We start from the raw sequence: 10,439 nt of genomic DNA on the forward strand, positions 1-10,439 counted from the left end.
AGATCAGCCCCACATTGGGCTCTCTGCTTTGCAGGGAGCCTGCTTCCCCCACCCTCTCTGTCTGCCTCTCTTGACTACTTGTAATTTCTGTCAAATAACTAAATAAAATCTTTTTTAAAAAATCCATAAAAGAATGCTTAAAGAAACTCTATCTGACACCATCAGCGATTCTCTCAGAAAATGAAAAGCCAGAGGGCAAGGGTGGGGTCAAGAAAGCTAGTTCATCAAAAATCATGAAAGCAAGAAACTAAAATTGTAGATAAATCATAAAACAGTCCAAAAATATATATATTCATTTACATAAACATATTCTTTCCTCTAAGACATTAAGGTTATTGAATAAATGAAGATTTACCCTTTCAGAGAACCAATATTCTTTGAAAACATTCCACTATGAATCTCATAAACTTTTATATACATCCTTTTTCTCTTTGATTTTTTATACCTTAAGTGTACTTCACAAAAGCATTCTCAACTTCATCTGGAATAAGTAAAAATCCAAAGGAACAGAAAACATTTCAAAAAGAAGAATTCCTGGGGAGGGTATGTGCTTTGGTGAGTGCTGTGAAGTGTGTAAACCTGGTGATTCACAGACCTGTACCCCTGGGGATAAAAATATATGTTTATAAAAAATAAAAAATTAATCATAAAAAATAAATAAATAAATGAATGAAAATAAAAATAAAAAATATATTTAATTTAAAAAAAAAAGAATTCCTAATAAGTACCAATATGCATAATTTTACTCCACTAAAGATAGTTTGCCATCTACTTCATGGAAACAAAGCCATGATTAGGTGTATGTTTTGAATGTAGTATAATAAATGTAGCACTTCAAAGTACTGAGGAAACAATGGAATATTCCAAACAGCAATTCCTTCCTAACAATTTGGTGTAAAGTTATGTACATAGATAACACATGGTACAATTCACATGGATTCAAGATTTAAAATAAAACACTAAGTTAATTAAAATAGAGGTGACACGTTGTGTCACCAAAATTAGAAACCATAAATTAAGTATCTGATAGATTAGAAAAATAACAAGTCAGTTCTATTTTTTTAAAAGCTAAAAACAAGTAAACCAGGAAATTCTATTTTTACTATTTGAAAGAAAAGATTTATTTATTTATTTATTTATTTATTTGACAGGCAGAGATTGCAAGTAGGTGGAGAGGCAGGCAGAGAAAGAGGAGGAAGCAGGCTCCCAGGGAGCCTGATGCAGGGCTCGATCCCGAGCCGAGCCGAAGGCAGAGGCTTTAACCCACTGAGTCACCCAGGCGCCCCAGATGCATTAATTTAAAGAGAGATCTTTAAATCAACAGAAAGAAAATTTTAAAACAGGGTACAGAACTAAGCACTAATACAATGAATGACAATATATAAAGTGAAAATGATTGACAAATGTATATAAAAGTCCATTATCAGAATTGAAACAATGCAAATACTTAAATAAAAACATGTAAGATTTGAGATTTAATTTTTTAAAATTTCTGTACACAAAATTCACTCTGTAGTTTTATGAATTTTGACAAATGCATAGGTCTGTGTAACCACCATCACAGTCAAAATACAGAACTGTTTCATCACAGCCCCCAAAATTCCTTCATGCTACCCTTCTGAAATCAAATTTTCTAACCACTCTTCTCTTTTGGCCTCTACTATCTCTTCTTCATGCCTACAGTTTCCCTTTTCTGGAAAGTCACATACATAGACTCTTACCATGTGTAATCTTATGAATGTTATCTTTTACTTAGTACAATACATTTAAGATTCATCAACGTTGTTTCATATACCAATACAGTTTTGACTTTTATTTCCCAGGTCCTACTCCATGGTATGAATTCACCACACTTCACTTATTTCTTCCCCAGCCAAGCAACCTTAACTTCCAATCTGGGGAAATTATGAATATGTAAAATTCCATTTTGAAGTATAAGACTCATATTTTTTAAAAAGAGTAATACAGAGTTAAGAGTGTGTGCTTGAGAAAATACATATTCCTCCTCACTTTTACTGAGGGTTTAATGCATGTAAACTCACTGGAGGTTCATTTTTATCAAATTCTGAAGGAATTTTAAAGATTGATTGATTTGACAGACAGAGATCACAAGTAGGCAGAGAGGCAGGCAGAGAGAGAGGAGGAAGTAGGCTCCACACAGAGCAGAGAGCCCCTTGCGGGGCTCAATCCCAGGACCTGAGATCAAGACCTGAGCCGAAGGCAGAGGCTTTAACCCACTGAGCCACCCAGGCACCCCTCTGAAGGAATTTTAATCTGGCAATTCCACTTCCACAACTACACATGACTTTATAATAATGCAATTAATTTCCATTGATGTACATACAAGAATGTTTACATCCGTCAAAGTCCAGATGGGAACAGAAACCAAACATGACAAGAGAGGGAAATTTTTTTAAAGACTTTATTTATTTATTTGACAGAGAGAGATCACAAGCAGGTGGGGGAGGGGGCAGAAAGCAGAGAACACAATGCGGGACTTGATCCCAGAACCCTGAGATCATGACCTAAGCCGAAGGCAGAGGCTTAACCAACTGACCCACCCAGGCGCCCCAAGAGAGGAAATTTAACAGAATAGATTAAAGCAGGTATTTTATTTTATCTTAAAGATTTTATTTATTTGACAGAGGTCAAGTAGGCAGAGAGGCAGGTAGAGAGAGAGGGGGAAGCAGGATCCCCGCCCGAGCAGAGCACCAGATTCCTGGACCCTGGGATCATGACCTGAGCCGAAGACAGAGGCTTTAACCCACTGAGCCACGCAGGCGCCCCTAAAGCAGGTATTTTAAAGGCAAAAGTGAACACTGGGGTAACAGGAATAATGGCAGACGGCAGCTACTGCCCCAGGGTAACATGATGGAAGAAGTTGAAGAATCCAAACAGCCCTCAAGAGAGGATTCCACACCTGAAGCAGGGGAGGTGCCGGGGGCATGCTATCATACATAGGGAGAGAAGAACCCAGCAGAACTGGAATTCAGACCTTCAGAGGGGGGCCGTCCAGTTCCTGCAGGCCTGTCAGAAAGATATGGGGGGGGGAGGATAACACCTCTGAGGGGTATCCTGCTCAGCTGGTGCTGCCTGTCAGAGAGGGATCAATATGGCTACATGTGAGAGAGCTAAAAGAAGCTGGAGAGTGAGAACACCTGCTGGGATTAGATACTAGTGTTGGTTGCACAACTTTGTGAATATATTTGAAACCACTGAATTTTCTGCTCTTAAGGGAGTGAATTTAAAGATTTGTGAATTATATCTCAATTTTTAAATAATTCAATAAAAGAAGCTGTAGTGTACCACTAGTGACCAAGGTGAAGAGCCACTGCTGGGGTGCTGTTAAGGAATCATTCTGCAAACAGGAAGAAGGAAGTTGGTCCTCCAGTAACCCTGTCCTCCAAACTTCCTGTAGGATCTCCTAGGGAAAAGCCTAACAGGCATCAGGGTAAGTATAAAATGTGGTTTACACAGTCCAAGCACCAATATCCCAATGCACAGTAGAGAATTCTAGGTTTAGTGCAACTAAGTTATAACAACATGGCTATAACTAAGAGAATTCTGTATGACTTAATTTATAAAAGCAAATACTAGAAACAAAATGTCCTTTTAGTTTGTGTAAGTAAAATAAAATTAATACCATATAGTGGAATGCTAAGATGCTATGATGCTCAACAAAAAGAAACTGGTAGGGGTGCCTCAGTGGCTCAGTGGGTTAAGCCTCTGCCTTTGGCTCAGGTCATGATCCGGGAGTCCTGGGATTGAGTCCCACATCAGGCTCCCAACTCCATGAGGAGTCTGCTTCTCCCTCTAACCTCCCCTCTCATGCTGTCTCACTCTGTCTCTTTCTCTCAAATAAATAAGTAAAATCTAAAAAAACAAAAAAAAACAAAAAAAAAACTAAAAAAAAAAAAACAAGAAAGAAATTGGTAATGCAGAGGTGTACTAACTTACATAGGGGTTGATTACAAAATACCGTGAAATTAAGAATTTGGTTTATATAAGAATATTTAAGACAAGATCACATTAAAAATAAAACATAGAGGGGGTGCTTGGCTGGTTTTGGCTGCTTGGCAGGCAACTCTTGATACCAGAGTCATCGAGTTCGAGCCCCACACTGGGCATAAAGATTACTTAAAGCAAAAGTGGAAAACAAAAATGTTCTAGAAAGTGACATCAACATGATGCTGTAGTATAAGACATTGGTTCCTTTTTCTCTCTCTCTCTTTTTAAACAACTAATTTGACATCCATGCATGAGCAAAAATTCCATGGTTGTAGTTGTAGAACCCAACACTATATGCTAAGAGACCCAGAATGAGTCTCCTCTACCTGTGTACTTATTAATAGGCAGGCAGACCTTCGTAAGAACTGCATAACCAGCAGAGCCAGCAAACCTGCCTCAGTCCCTTTTGCCTTGGGAAAAAAACCTGGAGAGTGCTCACTTAGGACAGATGGATGGCAAAGAAAATATATAAATACATTCATAAACAAAGACAAACACCAATATTATTCAGCCACGAAAAGGGAAATGTTCCATTTGCAATATTGGCGACACATTGAGGGCATTATGCCAAATGAGGTAAGTCAGACAGTGACAGAAAAATGTTGTATGATCTCACTTATATGTGGAATCTTTAAACAAAAACAAAAAAAACCCAAAATCATAGTACAGATGAGGGGTTGCTGGAGGCAGGGTGTGGGGAGTGGGTATAATGGGCAAAGGGGCTGAAAGGGTATAAACTGCCAGTTACAAGATAAATAAGGCTGGGGGACATAATGTCTGGCATGGTTATCATAGTTAACAATACTGCACTGTCTTTTGAAAGGTGTGAAGAGAGTAGATCTTGAGTGGACCTTGAACCTGGATAAAGGTTTGGTGCCAAATGAATTTTTCCTACAGACCCAGGTCCCAGCACAACGAACAGGAATCCAACCTGGAAGACAAAACTCTCTTACCTGAGCTCTCTCTCTCTCTCTCTTGAGCTAAATCACAGAGACAGAACCCCCCCTAAAGAGCTTACCTTGCATTTCTGTGATCAGAATTTGTTATTTATCTCCCAAGAAGTGGGAAAAACCTGCAGGATGTCGCCATTCTCAGAAGCCATCAAAGACTATGATCCCAGGTTCCAAAGGGAGGACCCGCTGGAGCTGCAGGACGTGACACCAGCAGTCTGTGCAGGATATGTCAGTTGACTGAAGGGACAGCTCCTCAGTCCTCCTGGTCTTGCACAACCTTGACACTTTGATGAATAGTTCCTGATTACTTTGTAGAATGTCCCCCATTATGTTTGCCTGATGTTTTTTCATGATTGGGATGATGTATGTGTGGGACAATATACAACTTGAGAGATGTGTGCTTGTCAGAGCATCCTATCAGGGATTTCATCATGTTGCCATGTCATATGACAAGATGTGTTAACCACTCTATTAACGTTATGTCTGCCAGGGTCCTCTGCTGTAAATTTACTACGTTTCCCATTGTAAACTTAACTAATATCTCAATATGAGCATCTGTCTGCAGTAATCATTGATGTGTGGTTTGCCTTATGATGGCTTTCTTATTTCCTTCACTTAGATGACTTTTAAAGATTTTTAAGAAATATTTTCAATTTTAATTTGTAATTTAAAAGAAGCCCAAATCATTAAATCACCCATGAAACCTCCTATGCACTTATGTAAGAGTGGGGCTCATTCACAGGATACCAACAATTATAAAATTTAGGCTTACTAGTTAAAATATCATTATCACATGGCAACCAGAGGCACAGTTTCATTTGGGAAGTTAGTTTTAATATTTTATAATATTTATTAATAATTAATTAATAATAATTAATAATTCTGCAGTTATATTATTTTAACATTCCTAATAATAAATACCAGACTTCATGAATATTCGCTATATTATTTAAAATTGGCATACCAAAAGAGTCTTAGACATGGCATTCTTATTATATATTCTATGTACATATATGTGGGTTTTAAATATACAGGAAAGTAAGATGTTAAAGGTTACACACTGAACTAAAAGCAATGGTTATGGCAAAGAAGACTACCGATGTATAAGGGGGGTCCAGAGAAACTAATTATTTAATGGCTTATTTTGAAATAATCTCAAACTTTAGTAAAGTTGCAAGAACAGTGCAAAAAATTCCCATATCCCCCATTCCTACATTCCCCAACTGTTAACATTTCCCTGCATTTGTTTCATATCTGTCTGATCAACTATCCTATCAGCATTATTCTCTTCCTGAGTATATTAGGTAGAGCTGCAAACGACATACACCACATTTCCGAAGGGCTTCACTAGGCATGCTCCTAAAACAAAGACACTGTCTTACAGAACCACCAACCAAATAAGTCAGAAAATCAACCTTGACAGAACACCGTTGTCAAATCCACAAACCCCATTCCAATCTCAACAAAGTCTTTCCTTTCTAGTCCTGGATCCCAGCAGTCTGGATCTGTCCTGTCGTTTCTTCAGTATCAGACTTAGGTCATGCTTTCTCGGTAGTCACCACAGAAAAGATGGTCAGTACCATGTCAGGGCCACACAGTGCTGATGACCATGGTGTCATTAGCCTGGATCATTTTGTCATTTTGGTATCTGCCAGGATTCCCTGCCATTATAGCACCATTAAACCCTTTGAAATTGGTAATTGTGGAGATATATATTCTGAGATTATGCCAATAATCCGTTTCTCATCCACTCACCAATCTAAGTATCTATTAATAATCTCACCTGAATCAATCACTATGATGGTGACCAAATACTAATTTTCCATTTCCATTATTCCTCATACATTTACTAGTAAGGAAGAAACTTCCCTTCTCCCCACTTATTTCTGTATCAATATGGATTCATAGCTTTCCGTTTTATAATGCAGGTTATATTCCAAAGTTACTATTCATCTTTATGATCAAGTTGTTCCATATTTGGCCAATAGAAGCATCTTCAAGATGGCTTTTATGTGCTTTTGCTATGCCCCCCATTATTCCTTGAGCCATTCCTTTTCCTTCTCTCACAGGAAGATGTTTTAGGCGCATTGGCTTTTCCAAGTCCAGGCCTGGAATCAGGCATTTACCAAGGGGTTCTGCTTCCTTCAAGTGGAAAATAGTATCTAGAAACCAAACTCTAAAAGCCAGGCCTCATTGCTACTGGGATGGAGTTGCTCCTAAGCAATCTCAGCATAAAGAGCTAGGAAATCTGTGTAAGGAGTTCACACACACACACACACACACACACATATACCTGCATGTACATGTGCATCTGTCTACACACATATGTACACATACACCCATAAATGGATCTAACAGTGCATGTATATTTAAAAAATGATCAGTTCCTACCAATACCTCCAATTCTGATTCAACAAGTCAGGGTTATGTTCAGTCTTCTGCCTTTCTATATTTATAAATACTTTCAACAGGAAGAAACTTGGCTCCTATTTTCAATACATTCATCTTCCCCTCAATGTGATCTATCTCCAACCACGCCAGTAATTTCCTCTATAATCTCCTTAGCCGCCAACTCCCAGTGTCCCATGTATCTGTGATAGGAACAGTTGTATTACTCTGCTCCTCTGTGTGGACATTCTTTCTTCAGAGACCTCAAGAGAGGTCTTGACCTCACTGACCTCCAATGGGACTGCTGTCCCTGTGCTGGGAAGGGAAGGGAAAAGAAAGGAATAGATGTAATTTTAAAAAAAGAACCCACTCCAGTATTATCTGTAAAATAGAAATAATAAAAATGAAGAAATAACATTATAGATTGTTTATGTCCCATATCAGCTGTTCCCTCCAAAACAAATCATGTGGCAAAACTAATTCCAATGTATTAATATTTAGAGGTGGGGCTTTGGGGTACTATTAGGTCATGAGAGTAGAACCCTCAATGAATGGGATTGGTGCCCTTATATAAGAAACCCCTGGGGCGCCTGGGTAGCTCAGTGGGTTATAGCCTCTGCCTTCAGCTCAGGTCATAATCCCAGGGTCCTGGGATTGAGCCCCACATTGGGCTCTCTGCTCAGTAGGGAGCCTGCTTCCTCCTCTCTCTTCCTGCCTCTCTGCCTACTTGTGATCTCTGTCAAATAAATAAATAAAACCTTTAAAAAAGAAAGAAACCCGAGAGATCCCTTACCACGTCAGCCTTGTGTGAGAACACAGGGACAAAAGGGGCTTCTATGAACCAGGAAGTAGGCCCTCAGCAGACACAAATTCTGCCAGTGCCATGATCTTAAACTTCCCAGCATCCAGAAGTGGGAGAAATATCTGTTGCTTATAAACCACCTAGTCTACGGGCTTCGTCATAGCAGCCTGAATGAACTAAGATGTACAATTATACAACATGGGTCTAGAGTTTTTGGTCACCTTAAGGATTCTAGGAGGTTCCCACCCTTAGCTCCTACATTCCACAGGCTGCTGACAGTGGTTTCTCCTCTCTGATTCACATTCTCATCGTCATTACTACAGCCATTCATTCACTGGCTCAGTATGAGTTAAATTTGACTATTTCTAGCTCAAGACCTGACACGAAGTAAGGGTTCAGTAACATACGTTTAGTCACTATACAGAGGGCCCAGAGAGGGACAGTTACTTAAATAACCCAGCCACTCCCTTCATCCACACAAGACATTCACAACATCTCTTCCTCCCAGTACAATGGCTGGTGCCAGCCCAGGAACAAAATGCCTGACCACCAACTCAGGAGTAAACATGGGTACCAGTCACAGCTGCCAATGCCCTCCAATTTCCTTTACTTTTTTTTAAAAGATTTTATTTATTTATTTGACAGAGATCACAAATAGGCAGGCAGAGAGAGAGGAGGAAGCAGGCTCCCCACTGAGCAGAGAACCCAATGTGGGGCTCAATCCCAGGACCCTGGGATCATGACCTGAGCCAAAGGCAGAGGCTTAACCCACTGAGCCACCCAGGTGCCCCTCCCTTTACTTTTTAAAAAAAGTGACCCAAAGACCCATGTGTGAGGAATAACACATGGAAGAGATATGAGTTCTAAGTACACAGTAAACAGCTCAGAGTCCAGGCTCTTCTGCTCAGGATACGTGAGCTTCCTCTAGAGAAGCCTCTTAGAACCAGTTTAATTTTTAACCAAGCCTAAAATTAACCAATTTTAATTTATAGCTTAACATTATTAACGAAGTTAAAGAAACAAAGATTAGGTGAATTATCTACCAAGCACAAACTATATTATTCTTTGAAAATAATCTTAAACTTAGGAAAAGTTTGCAACAATAGTGCAAATAACCTTTTATTCTCCAAATTACTAAGAGCACGTTGTCGACATGCTCCAAATACTTTAGTAACAAGCATATATAATCACATTTCAAACATCAAAATCAGGAAACTAACACTAACACCTACCACCTAATCCTCAGACACCGTTCATTTTTCACCCATTCTCCGTATCATTCTCTTTACAGCCAAATGATTTAATCCAGGATTACACGTTGTGATTTCATCTCTCTTCAGCCTTCAACCTGGAACACTTTCTCAGTTTTCTTGACTTGCATGAACTTGATATGTTTGATGGAGATTACAAGCCACTATTTTAAAGAGTGCACTTCACTGTGAGTTTGTTTGATGGACCCTCCTGCTTAGACTCAGGTTAGACACTTTTGGCTGTATTCTCACTGTCTCCTATTAGATGGCACACAAATTCAATACTACTGAGTGACACCAAACATCAGTATTATTCATGTTCATTTCAATCGCTTGACTAGGTTGGGCCCCCGTCTTTTTCTACTGTAACACTTGGGCTTTACCGGCTGTCATGCTGGCCAACAGTATTCACTTGAGGGCTGCAAGGATGGAGGAGGGCAAAGGGACATGCTTCTTCCCCTTGGTCTCCTGTGGGCTTCCTATCAGCATCCTGAGCCATCAGCACCTTAGCAATACTGTATCGTGCCAGTCAGGCACAGGGTCTTCTGAGAGCAGCAGCTAAATTCAGTTTGTGGTTTTGGTAACACGTGGATACTGGCGTCATCATGCCCCATCAGAGAAACCAGTGCCAGGCAGCCAGCACTCTCTCCTCAGCTAGTATGGGCCCTAATCCCGTGAGGCCCCTGCTCTGGGCTTGGACACCCACATCAGTGGAACAGGTTCCTTTCAGAGGCCTGCACTTCAGCTCTGAGGGATCCTCCCGTTCCCTCCATTTGACCAATCTAGAGCTGGTAGCTGCTGTCTGCAGCTGCTACTTTAGTGGTACACTTGACTTTTATTCTTCCCTTTCAGATTCCTGCCATCTTCATGATACTCAGTGTTCTTTTACCCTTTCAGATCCCTAGTTAACAACTGTACATCAAGTTAACAATGCTCTCTATCATATTGTTTTTGTTCAAATCACTGCTATGGTTTCTGTCTTCTGACAACCCTGATAAGTCTCACTGGAACTGAATCTCAGGAAGAGGAGAACTTTTA

This window comes from Mustela putorius, unplaced genomic scaffold (genome assembly GCF_011764305.1).
Source record: "Mustela putorius furo isolate JIRA1106 unplaced genomic scaffold, ASM1176430v1.1 tig00001118_pilon_pilon_pilon, whole genome shotgun sequence".
NCBI classification, from domain to species: domain Eukaryota; kingdom Metazoa; phylum Chordata; class Mammalia; order Carnivora; family Mustelidae; genus Mustela; species Mustela putorius.